Source organism: Phycodurus eques, chromosome 6 (assembly GCF_024500275.1).
Source record: "Phycodurus eques isolate BA_2022a chromosome 6, UOR_Pequ_1.1, whole genome shotgun sequence".
Taxonomy (NCBI): domain Eukaryota; kingdom Metazoa; phylum Chordata; class Actinopteri; order Syngnathiformes; family Syngnathidae; genus Phycodurus; species Phycodurus eques.
In genome coordinates this window covers 3171779-3184752 of record NC_084530.1, presented here as the reverse complement: position 1 = coordinate 3184752, position 12974 = coordinate 3171779, and the positions used below count along the sequence as shown (strand labels likewise).

Sequence of the window (12974 nt, the reverse complement as noted above, 5' to 3'; positions counted from 1 at the left end):
TAATTGAATACACTGCAAAGACAAGATATTTAATGTTGAAACTGATAAACTGAATTGTTTTTAGCAAATAATCATGAACTTAGAAATCTATGGCTGCAACACATTCCAAAAAAGCTCATGTTGACCACTGTGTTACATCACCTTTTCTTTTAACAACATTCAATAAATGTTTGGGAACTGAGGACACTAATTGTTGATGCTTCGTAGGTGGAATTATTTCCCATTCTTGCTTGATGTACAGCTTCAGCTGTTCAACAGTCCGGGGTCTCCGTTGTCGTATTTTACGCTTCATAATGCGCCACACATTTTCAATGGTCAGGTCTGGACTGCAGGCAGGCCAGTCTAGTACCCGCACTCTTTTACTAGAAAGCCACGCTGTTGTAACACTTGCAGTATGTGGTTTGGCATTGTCTTGCTGAAATTAGCATGGGCGTCCATGAAAAAGACGTTGCTTGGATGGCAGCATATGTTTCTCCAAAAACTGTATGTACCTTTCAGCATTAATGGTGGCTTCACAGATGTGTAAGTTACCCATGCCATTGGCACTAACACAGCCCCATACCATCACAGATGCTGGCGTTTGATCTTTGCGTCCATAACAGTCCGGATGGTTCTTTTCCTCTTTGGCTCGGAGGTCCACAATTTCCATCCATCCATTTTCTGAGCCACTTCTCCTCACTAGGGTCGCGGGCGTGCTGGAGCCTATCCCAGCTATCATCGGGCAGGAGGCTTTTAAGTTGCGCTTACGGATGTAGCGCCGAACTGTATTTACTGACTTTGGTTTTCTGAAGTGTTCCTGAGCCTGTGTGGTGGTATCCTTTACACATTGGTGTCCGTTTTGATGTAGAGCCGCCTGAGGGATCGAAGGTCACGGGCATTCAATGTTGGTTTTCGGCCTTGCCGCTTATATGCAGTGATTTCTCCAGATTCTCTGAACTTTTTGATGATATTATGGATCGTCGATGATGAAATCCCTAAAGTCCTTGCAATTGTACTTTGAGGACCATTGTCCTTAAACTGTTTGACTATTTTCACACGTACTTGTTCACAAAGAGGTGAACCTCGCCCCATCTTTGCTTGTGAATGACTGAGCAATTCAGGGAAGCTCCTTTTATACCCAATCATGGCACCCACCTGTTCCCAATGAGCCTGTTCACCTGTGGGATGTTCCAAACAGGTCTTTGATGAGCATTCCTCAACTTTCTCAGTCTTTTTTGCCACCTGTCCCAGCTTTTTTGGAATGTGTTGCAGTCATAAAATTAAAATTCAATTAAATTAAAAGTTAACGATTATTTGCTAAAAACAATAAAGTTTATCAGTTTGAACATTAAATATATTGTCTTTGTAGTGTATTCAATTAAATATAGGTTGAACATGATTTGCAAATCTTTGTATTCTGTTTTTATTTATGTTTAACACAACGTCCCAACCTGCGATTGGCTGGCAACCAGTTCAGGGTGTACCCCGCCTCCTGCCCGATGACAGCTGGGATAGGCTCCAGCACGCCCACGACCCTAGTGAGGAGAAGCGGCTCAGAAAATGGATGGATGGACAACGTCCCAACTAGATTGGAATTGGGGTTGTAGAATGATTGGTTACTCTTTTCCAACTTCGATAAAGAAGGTTTTTTTTTTTCGACTGACGGTCCTCAAACTTTTGCCACCCCCACGTACAGTAGCTACACTGATATTAGGCTTTACGCGATCAGGATTTTTGGGGTCGATCACCGATCAGGGAGTTTTTATTCCCGTAACTGAGACTGCACCTTTTAATACCGTGCGCCTTATGGTCATGAAAATATGGTACTTAAAAAAGGGGAACAGGCCAAATGATAAGACAAAAAAAGGGTGTCCAAAAAAAAAAGCTACTCTGTTTGAGAGACAATATTAGCAGTCCTACTTACAAAAGTTGACTCTCATGCGCCAAACCCTCTCTCCGTAATCTGTTGCAACAGGCTGTCTAATGAAGCAATGAAGCCATCAAAACTGCTTCAGCACATGGAGCCTAAGCACCCGGGATAATCAGACAAGCATTTGGAGTTTTTCGGGGAAGAAAAAAAGATTTCCCCAAGACGGGACCAGCTCGTTGAAGAGAAACAAGTTGAGGTCTCGCACTATTCAACAAGTACTGTCCATTCAGCGTAGTGGTAAGTTGTATATTTAACAATTTGGTTTAACTTGTTTTCATACCGGTCTGTCAAAATACAGTACTGTGCAAAGGTCATATGAAACAGTTAGTTTACATAAATGAATGCACTGAACTTTGTGGAGGAAAAGAGTGTGAAAGAACAACCAGTGAGTTCTTATGCACTGCAACCCATTAAGCATTTGCGGTGGAAAGGCCAGATGGCATAACAGTTTACGGTGTTAATAAGTTACAAGCTACTGGGACACTATCTTGATTGAAAAATAACCTTTGTCGTTAAACCTATCGTTTTGGAATAGGTATATTCACATTTTCAGTGCTAGTTCTTTTTGAGGTCTAAATTCCAAGGAAGGTTTTTACTTTTCAAAGACGAAACGATAGCTCCTCCAGTCAATGTTGCGGTGTGCCGCTGTGTTCATCATCAACACTTGTTTTTAGTTTTAACTAATTTCTCACGTTGTCACAAGGGCTTCACAATGTATTTTTGAGCATCATCACCGCGATGTGTACATGTGCAAAAGTCACATCACAAGGTCCTGTGATGTCGGAGGCAAAAAACTCTTGTTTTGAGTTTCTCTTGATCAAAATAATCGTGTTTATTACTTTGGCCATAATCGAGCAGCCCTATAATGCATATTTAAACATATGTGTAAAATAACAGATTGATTTTAAAAATATATATTTAAAAAAATAATAATGGTCTCAGGAATGTGCTAATGACAGTACACTATAACTGGGCATGAAAAGAAATGATTTTAACTTCATGTCTGACTGGACTCTTACCTGCTCAATACTACAGTGCATTTAAAGAGAGGTAGACTTCATCCAAATGACTCAGTATACCTATGTGCTTTTTTGAGCATTGTTTAGCTTATTATCTTTATTATATTATAAACTGTCCAAAAAATAAATAGAGGGAAAAAGAAAAGTGTCAATAGCATGTCATCCTGTCATTTTTCACATCGCAACAAATATCGCAAGGTTAGAAAAAAGAACTTGATGTCATTTTTTTCCAAATATCGTGCAGCCTTAGTTCTCACTGTACGATAACATGCCGACCAGAAGTGAACATGACACCTTATGCCGAATGCATAAGTGCTTCATGCATAGAGTCCATTACATTTCAACAACCAATGATCATTCATGAGTAATTATCCAGATAAGGGTGCATTATTTTTTTTAACCGCATGAGTCAATATGATAGCATTGGAACTAGCCAAACCCCAGAATCATTGGCACCTGCCGTCTGTTTCCCATCCTACATTAACCAAGTAGTAGTCTGCTAACTAACAAACAGAAGGGCAAACATTAAACAAACAAACAAACAAACAAACCCAAATGCAAAGCTCGATGAATAGTTTTCACATTTATGAATAGTTCCTCCTTGGTGGAGGTCTGCACTCTTCTTAGTGGCATTCTAGTTTTTATGATCCGAATGGCATTGCTAAAACAAAAAATGTAATGGGGGTCTACGACAGAATGGTATGTCTATGTAAAACTGATCTCGGGCACTAAAAAGGTTGGGGAGTACGTTTTATATGTTCACTAGTTCTGTTCAGCAACATGAACATAATGGCATCTACTTCAGGATCTTAAGCTACTTAATAATGATGATAAACATTTTAGAATGTGTCCTGGTCTTAACAGGAATTCTTGAAAAATTAAACTTCCACACTTAAACCAAAGGCTTAAATCTCATGAGGATGCATTCCGAGATTAAACACATTTGCAAAACATTTCCAAAGATGGGTAACTTTTAAACCACATAAATTCATGTTAAATGATTGACTAGCATTGCAAAGGTCAACGTTTCGAAGTCCATGAAGCATTCACGTTCCAAAAGCCCTGTAGATATGTATGTATACAGACATAAACATTCATACATACTTGTGATGTAGAAAGCATAAAGGCATAATTGCTTATCAAGGACAGAACTTACCAGACCTCTAACTTATAGTTGAGTATTCCTCTCTAGCTGCATCGTCACAAAAATGGGTGGGGATGAAAAATCATCGAAGCTCCTTCAGATCGACTATTCTCCCTGTTTCAGTCTGGCATGTACTTGACTGTGTCTTCACATGCACACAATTCTCTACATAGTCATTCTTCCTCCGCATACACACACACATTCACACACACACAAACCCCACGCACGCTGCATCGCACGCTCATGCGTCACATCACATTATCACTGGTGTGGGGAGGCGCGTATACACAGGACAGGGAAAGACTACGCAGTGCGTGACGTGGTCATAAGAGGGAAAGGGAAGGCAGGGAGACCAAGACACAGCGTTCTATGGACAATCTTTTTGCTTCTGGCAATTCAGACCAGGCAAGACAAATGTGTGTGCCACAGGCAGAGTAGAGCAATACCCAAAGACAGACAGGCCAGTGCAGGGTGGGAGGTATGACTCAGTCATGTGTTTACACAGCAATGCGAGTGGGTAGGTGGATGCGTGACTGCCAGGTAACCTAAACCCCTTCAAGGACCACCGTCCACCCAAAAAAACATAGGAGGGGCCAGTGCCGTTTGGTTAATTAAGTCCCCCTCCCCTTTTCTGGTCACATTAGGTCAAGGGGAAAACGAGCTCAGCAGGATTTGAGTGAAGTCAATGTAATCTGGTGGTAATATAGGTAGAGACCAAATAGGCAGTACAAAAGTCAGTGTTTAGAAAATGAGGAGTTGCTCTCAATGAGAATTGGATTATTAAGGTTGAACATCTATTGGACCCAGAAACTTTTCATAACTGTTATCGGACACAGGTAGCATGGTGGTGGTCGAGTGGTTAGCACGGCTGCCTCACAGTTGCGAGTTCCTGGGTTCAAATCTGGGCTTTGTGGAGTTTGGATGTTAGGTTCGTTAATTGAACTTGGCTCTACATTGTCCATAGATGTTGATGTGAGTGTGAATGGTTGTTTGTCTGCCTGTACCCTGAGATTGGCTGGCAAAGTCCTGGGTGTACATCGCCTCTCCCTAAAAGACAACGATGATAAGCTCCGGCTCACAAGCGAGACTAATGAGGACAATCTGTGTAAAAAATTGGATGGATAGATGTTATCAGACGCTACATTTGAAATACAACTATTTTGAAATGGAAATACACCACACATGCCTTTGTGCGGGATTCCCCAACTAGTTTTCATCAGTGACTGACCATCGGTATCTTGTTTTGCTGCAATTCAAAATTTGAATCACAGGCAAACAGTGTTGCAATATCGATGTAACAGCCAATCAAAAGTGCCAGGTTGTAGCACATGAGCTTTCACAACAACCGTGCCACTGTAATGTCTATACAGTGGGTACGGAGAGTATTCAAACCCCGTTAAATTTGTCACTCTTGTTTATATTGCAGTCATTTGCTAAAATCATTTAAGTTAATTTTTTCCTCATTAGTGTACACACAGCACGCCATATTGACAGAAAAAAAAACTGAATTGTTACAATTTTTGCAGATTTATTAAAAAAGAATAAATGTAAATAAATATCACACAGCCATAAGTATTCAGACCCTTTGTTGTGACACTCATATTTAACTCGGTGCTGTCCATTTCTTCTCATCATCCTTGAGCTGGTTCTACACCTTCATTGAAGTCCAGCTGTGTTTGATTATACTGATTGGACCTGATTAAGAAAGCCACACACCTGTCTATATAAGACCTTACAGCTCACAGTGTATGTCAGAGCAAATGAGCATCATAAGGTCAAAGGAACTCCCTGAAGAACTCAGAGACAGAATTGTGGCATGGGACAGATCTGGCCCGGGTTATAAAAAACATTTCTGCTGCACTTAAGGTTTCTAAGAGCACAGTGGCCTCCATAATCCTGAAATGGAAGACCAGAACCCTTCCTAGAGCTGGCTGTCCGGCCAAACTGAGCAATTGGGAAAGAAGAGTGGGAGAGGTGAGAGAGGTAAAGAAGAACCCAAAGATCACTGTGGCTGAGTTCAAGAGATGCAGGCGGGAGATGGGAGAAAGTTCTAGAAAATCAGCCATCACTGCAGCCCTCCACCAGTCTGGGCTTTATGGCAGAGTGGCCCGACATTTCATTTTATAACAGTGGCTAAAAAAGGAACGGTTGCAGTGTAAAAATCTTCAAGCCAAACTTGTATGTAGTTAGCCACATCACGTGTCTATGTGGCTAAACCTTTAGCCACACTTATCGAGTCCTCGTCACTGGGAACTAAGCCGATAGGCTTTAACGATGTGGGCCGAATTAAACCTACCTAGTCATAAATCAGGAGTAGGGCACAAAGATTTGCGAAAATTTTTCTTGTTTCTTTTAAGAAAACATTGCGATTGTGATTTAGCATGCGATTTTTCTGGAGGAAGTTTGTGACCTTCAGCATTACATATAAGAAAGTAAACTATCTTGATAAGCAACTTTTGCATTAGAAAATGTATCTTAAAGGTAAAATATGTAACTAATAAGAAATTAGAGCTAATTTTAAGATATAATTGCCAGAAACAAGCAAGAATCATGGGTTGCACAAAAATTTGCATAAAATCCAGAACAGAGGAGCAACACCTTTTTTCTTATTTTAAGATTGCACAACTTCTCAATTTAGGAAATTAGGGCAGGAGTCACCAATTTTTTTTTTAAGCTGAGCACTACATCTTAGGTACTGATTAATGCGAATGGCTACCAGTTTGATACACACTTCCGAAATAAATGTGCTCAAATTACCTTTAATAATGTCATTATTATTATTGTTCATGATATTTATTTATATGAAGGCACTGATCACATTAATGATGCCTCACAATAATTAGAAGACAGATAAAAATTACCATAATTTCTCATGTATAATGTGCGCCCATATATAATACGCACCCCTAAAGTTGACCTCAAAATTATACATACATTTTTTAAATTGATAATGGACTAATGCTTAACAAGCTGAGTTAAATGAGTGTGGAATATTTTTCAAATTAGGTCTCTTATATTATATTTAACTCAAATACCGTAATTTTTTCTCGCGTATAATGCGCACCCATGTATAATACGCACCCTCAAAGTTGACCTCAGAATTCTGGAAAATTATGTACCTATGTATAGGTAGATAATGTACCTATGTATAGGTAGATAAAAATTATCTACCTATGTATAATGCCTTTTTACAATGCATGTAATAATGGTTGTTGTTCAGTCATCAGTCATATTTAAGTCATCAGTCATATTTAAAAATACATATATATTTCACAAATTCTGCCAGGGCATGCAAACTTATGAGCACAACTGTACATATATGCAGTCATACGTACCCCTGCCATATAGGAATGAAAGTGGCTACACCTTTTTCATAAACTCTAAGTGGCAGTGGCATATTGGAATGAAAGTATACAGGTTTATCATAACCTCTAGATGGTGGCGTACATTTATAAAATGTTAAAGTTTTTTTCCAGTTTCCCCTGTACCTATGTATAATGCCCACTATGGACTTTTGACAATTGTTTGAGGGTAGGGGGTGGGGGGGGGTGCATTATACACAAGAAATTACGGTACTCTATTCCATTCAATTAGGAGCTCAAATACAACTACACTGAGTATGTTCAATAGAATGTGATTTAAAAAAAATAAAACAAGTTCTGCCAATAACATTGTCATAAATACTTGCTTTTGCTATCGGTTTATTTTGTATTATTGGGATAACATATTTGAAATGCATAACTAATATGTACTTGAAATCATAGTCAAGTTACCTTTTAGCGAGTAAGCGCATAAGGTTAATGCAAAAGCTCACCTTAATGTTAAGTAAAAAACAGAATTGTGCTTTGGACTTACCTAATCAAATTACATGGAACAACTGTACGTAATTTAGAAGCTTAAAGTTGATGTTTTTAATGTGATTATTTTTGTGTGTGTAAGAATGCTTCAAGGCCCCTGATATAACTCTGAATTGCTTGTTTTAACTATTGTTTTTGAATAAACTGTCTTATTCTAAACTGATGTTGCTTGGAACCAGCTCAAAGGAGAAAAATCATGTTTTGTTTCAAGAAAATATGTCCTACTGACGAGATGTAAATACCATGAAATAAAAGATGGAATTCTGAACTTTTGTCTCATATTCATCTTTTGATCTGAAACCCAAATCTCTTCAGTATACAACAAAAACAAAGGAACTGACCTTGCCGTTCCACTAGTATTTGAAGGGGGACTGTACATTGGGTAAAACCATCATACGTACCAAAAATGCACAAACCTCTTTTAAATACGGTGGTCTCCAACACTTCTACACTGGTGGAATAAACACACAATTTAGCCCCTGCTATTTGGGATCATAGTAAAAGTAATCTTAGTACATCATGTGTAGCATGCCCACCATCAGCTGCGCAAGGGTGTTTGATCAAATTTATTTGATATTCTATGGTGTAATTTTACAAACAAGTAATTGATTGATTGTTACTTAAATTCTATATTCAAGGAAATGAGAATTTCTCTCTAAATGTTCTGCATTCCTGACAGAACCAAGGAGTTCGGCTGCATGAGAATGGAGCTGTGACCCTGGCCCTTTCATCTAACTTTGGTGACCATAGCACAAATCCTTTGGATGAATGGGCAAGACGTCCCCAGACAAACTCTAAAACGTTGTAAAACCAGAATGGAAACTATTGCAGGCGCAAAGAAGAGACCATTCATCCATCTTCCATTCTGCTTAACCACACTAGGGTCACGGGTGTGCTGGACCCTATTCCAACCTGGACTGGTCGCCAGCTAATTGCAGGGCACATATAGACAAACTTTTACATTAACACCTATGAACAACTTAAAAGTCTGTAATTAACCTAACACGAATGTTTTTGGAACATGGGATGAAACCGCAGGACCCAGAGAAAACCACGCAAGCAGGGCGGGAACATTCAAACTCCACACAGAAGGGCCAGAGCCACGACCTCAGAACTGTGAGGCGGCTGTGCTAACCAACCGTGACACCCAAAGAAGACACAGACCATTTTCTTCAATTTCCATTTTCTTTGAAATATAACTGTCTCAATGCTTTTGTTCTTACTATTGTAAATATCGTTATCCTCATATCATACAGAGGGAGCGTGTAGAATTTCTGCTCCTTAACCCTACATAGAAGTACAGGACATTGCAAAGGACAACCTGTTATGTAACTCAGAACACTGCTACAGCAGCACTTCACAGTGCACACTGGTGCACTATTGCTTCGACCAGTGTTTCCAACCTTTATTGAGACAAGGTGCGCATTATACATTTGTAATAATCTCACTGCACAACCCCAAACAAAAATGTCACAATAAGTATGGATACTGAACTTATGAACTTGGTCTCATCTCAATTTACTCACAAATTGACTTACTTTGTGAAGTCTGTGTCTGTTTAATTTAACAGTGCTGCTACACCTGCAGAATGCCATGACGAATTCTTTTATTCATTATAAATGGCAACAGGTGGATACACTGTTGGTTTATTGTACCTTCTGCCATCAAATAGAAGAGCATTTGATTCCTCTGCTCATTACTATATAGTGGGTATGGAAAGTATTCAGACCCCCCAAAAAATGTTCACTGTTACATTGCAGCCATTTGCTAAAATCCTTTGTTATTTTTTTTTTACTCATGAATGTGCACACAGCACCCCATATTGACAGAAAAAAAAAGAGAATTGTTGAAATTATTGCGGATTTATTAAAAATGAAAAGCTGAAATATCACGCAGCCATAAGTATTCAGACCCTTTGCTGTGACACTCATATTTTTAACTTGGGTGCTGTCCATTTCTTCTGATCATCCTTAAGATGGTTCTAAACATTCATTGGAGTCCAGCTGCGTTTGATTATACTGATTGGACTTGATGAGGAAAGCCACACACCTGTCTATATAAGACCTTACAGCTCACAGTGCATGTCAGAGCAATTGAGAATCATGAGGTCAAAGGAACTGCCTGAAGAGCTCAGAGACAGAATTGTTGGAAGGCACAGATCTGGCCCAGGTTACAAAAAAATAATTTCTGCTGCACTTAAGGTTCTGAATAACACAGTGGCCTCCATAATCCTGAAATGGAAGACATTTGGGATGACCAGAACCCTTCCTAGAGCTGGCCGTCGGCCAAACTGAGCAATCGGGGGAGAAGAGCCTTGGTGACAGAGGTAAAGAAGAACCCAAAGATCACTGTGGCTGAGCTCCAGAGATGCCGTCGGGAGATGGGAGAAAGTTCTAGAAAGTCAACCATCACTGCAGCCCTCCACCAGTCGGGGCTTTTGGCAGAGTGGCCCGACGGAAGCCTCTCCTCAGTGCAAGACACATGAAAGCCCGCATGGAGTTTGCTAAAAAACACCTGAAGGACTCCAAGATGGTGAGAAATAAGATTCTCTGGTCTGATGAGACCAAGATAGAACTTTTTGGCCATAATTCTAAGCGGTATGTGTGGAGAAAACCAGACATTGCTCACCATCTGTCCAATACAGTCCCAACAGTGAAAGATGAATGTAGCCAAGTACAGGGATATGCTGAACGATAACCTTCTCCAGAATGCTCAGGACCGCAGACTGGGCCCAAGGTTCACCTTCCAACAAGACAATAACCCTAAGCACACGGCTAAAATACCGAAGGAGTTGCTTCAGAACAACTCAGTGACTGTTCTTGAATGGCCCAGCCAGAGCCCTGACTTAAACCCAATTGAGCATCCCTGGAGAGACCTGAAAATAGCTGTCCACCAACGTTCACCATCCAACCTGACAGAACTGGAGAGGATGTGCAAGGAGGAATGGCAGAGGATCCCCAAATCCAGGTGTGAAAAACATGTTGCATCATTCCCAAAAAGTCTCATGGCTGTATTAGGTCAAAAGGTGCTTCTCCTAAATACAGAGGAAAGGGTCAGAATACTTATGGCTGTGAGATATTTCAGTTTTTCTTTTTTAATAAATCTGCAAAAATGTCAACAATTCCATTTTTTTTCTTTCAATATGGGGTGCTGTATGTACATTAATGAGGAAAAAAAATTATTTAAATGATTTCAGCAAATGGCTGCAATATAACAAAGAGTTCAAATTTAAGGGGGTCTGAATACTTTCTGTCCCCACTGTAAATCGCTGGCATAGGTAGATGAACAAATGATAAAAATTGATAAATATTCATCCATCCATCCATTTTTTGAGCCGCTGATCCTCACTAGGGTCGCGGGCGTGCTGCAGCCTATCCCAGCTATTATCGGGCAGGAGGCGGGGTACACCCTGGACTGGTTGCCAGCCAATCGTAGGGCACACGTAAACAAACAACCATTCACACTCACATTCACTCCTACGGGCAATTTAGAGTTTTCAATCAATCTACCATGCATGTTTTTGGGATGTTGGAGGAAACCGGAGTGCCCGGAGAAAACCCACGCAGGCACGGGGAGAACATGCAAACTCCACTCAGGCGGGGCCGGGGATTGAACCCGGGTCCTCAGAACTGTGAGGCAGACGCTCTAACCAGTCGAATACCGTGCCGCCGATAAATATTCATTTCAGACAAAAAAAAAACTGATGTTCTCTCATGATACATTCGTGTGCCACGTCACCCTGGTTGGGAATCACTGGCTGACAAACAATGCTACAAAAATCTGCCTCATTAAAGTATATTATCATTTGCAGGAGGCGAATGGTTGTTTGTTTATATGCGCCCTGCGATTGGCTGGCGACCAGTTCAGGTTGTACCCCGCCTTTCGCCCGAAGATGGCTGGGATAGGCTCCAGCACGCCCGCTACCCTTGTGAGGATAAAGAAGAAGAAAGAAGAATTGGAACATGGCATTGTAGCTTTGACTAATATCTGACAAACTGGGGAATTTGGGGATTTTTTTTCAATGCAATATTGCTCTGGGATTTCCAGATAAAACGCTGGTCTCACTGATCTCAAACCGGGCACTTCAATGACAGTAAGTACATGTCTTCATATTGCATCGAGAACAACCATAAAACGACCCCGAAACATTCTTAGATCAATCACATGATGTCGCCACTCAAAATACCACCATAGCTTAAGTTTTCTCACAATAATAACGGGGTTTTAAATTGTGTATGCCGATTAATAATTAACTTCTAAAATGTACTTCAGAGTTTAGTTAGTATTGTTGACACAGCCCCTACCTTTACTGACAAATCCAGCAATACAAACAATATGATGATCTTCACATGTTCCGCCCTACCATTGTCGGTTTCTTTGACTTCACGTCATCTTAAAGAGCAACGTTTAAACGTTTTCCATATCAAGGGAGGCGTGTCAAAAGAGTGACATTGTGTCATTTACAATTGCAACACGGCCGACATGCGCCGGGGGTTAAGTATGAAATATGAATCGCTGTGAAGTTATTCGTGCTCAAAAAGACAGCAGTAGCAGTGCGAAGAAGCACGCGAGATTAAACTCACCGTCCTCAGCAGACCTAAGAAGGCTTTATTTGGAGCATCCCAGCTGCACGCGGCTTTCACCTGCTCCCGCACGGACGAATTTCAGATTGCGCACCAGTAACACAGCCATTTCGCCATCGCCACCTGAAAAAAAACAAAAACAAAAAAAACGCAGCACACACGCACCAGCACTCGCGCGCACGCCAACGCTCTCTCTCTCTCACACACACACACACACACACACACACACACACACACTGTTCATAACACTGACGCTCATTGCAATGTCGTCACCTAAAAAGTATTATAGGAACCTAGAATTAACTGCGGTGATGATTTAACTACACTACTGTAGTTCTTTGACAAAAAAAAAAAGTAAACCTCGTGAAAATCGGTTGAAAAATGAGCAAGTTATGACTTAATTTCAATGTCCAGTTATTGCCTTTGAAGGGAACATGGACCTTCCCAACATGGCCGCCACAT

At 40.5% G+C, this 12974-nt stretch overlaps 1 protein-coding gene across 8 annotated transcripts in view; it reads right to left on the bottom strand.

The window, feature by feature from the left end:
• Positions 1 to 12703, bottom strand: part of mtus1b (microtubule associated tumor suppressor 1b) — a 74427-nt gene extending 61724 nt beyond the window's left edge. For 4 of the 8 annotated variants that reach the window (XM_061680542.1, XM_061680544.1, XM_061680546.1 and 1 more), the window contains exon 1: positions 12513 to 12703. The gene's annotated coding sequence lies outside the window, so the exon portion shown is untranslated. Of the gene's footprint in view, positions 1 to 4084; positions 5103 to 12233; positions 12457 to 12512 lie in introns of those variants that run through there. The other 4 variants (XM_061680538.1, XM_061680541.1, XM_061680540.1 and 1 more) reach the window with 4 other exon arrangements.
• Positions 12704 to 12974: the final 271 nt, after the last annotated feature.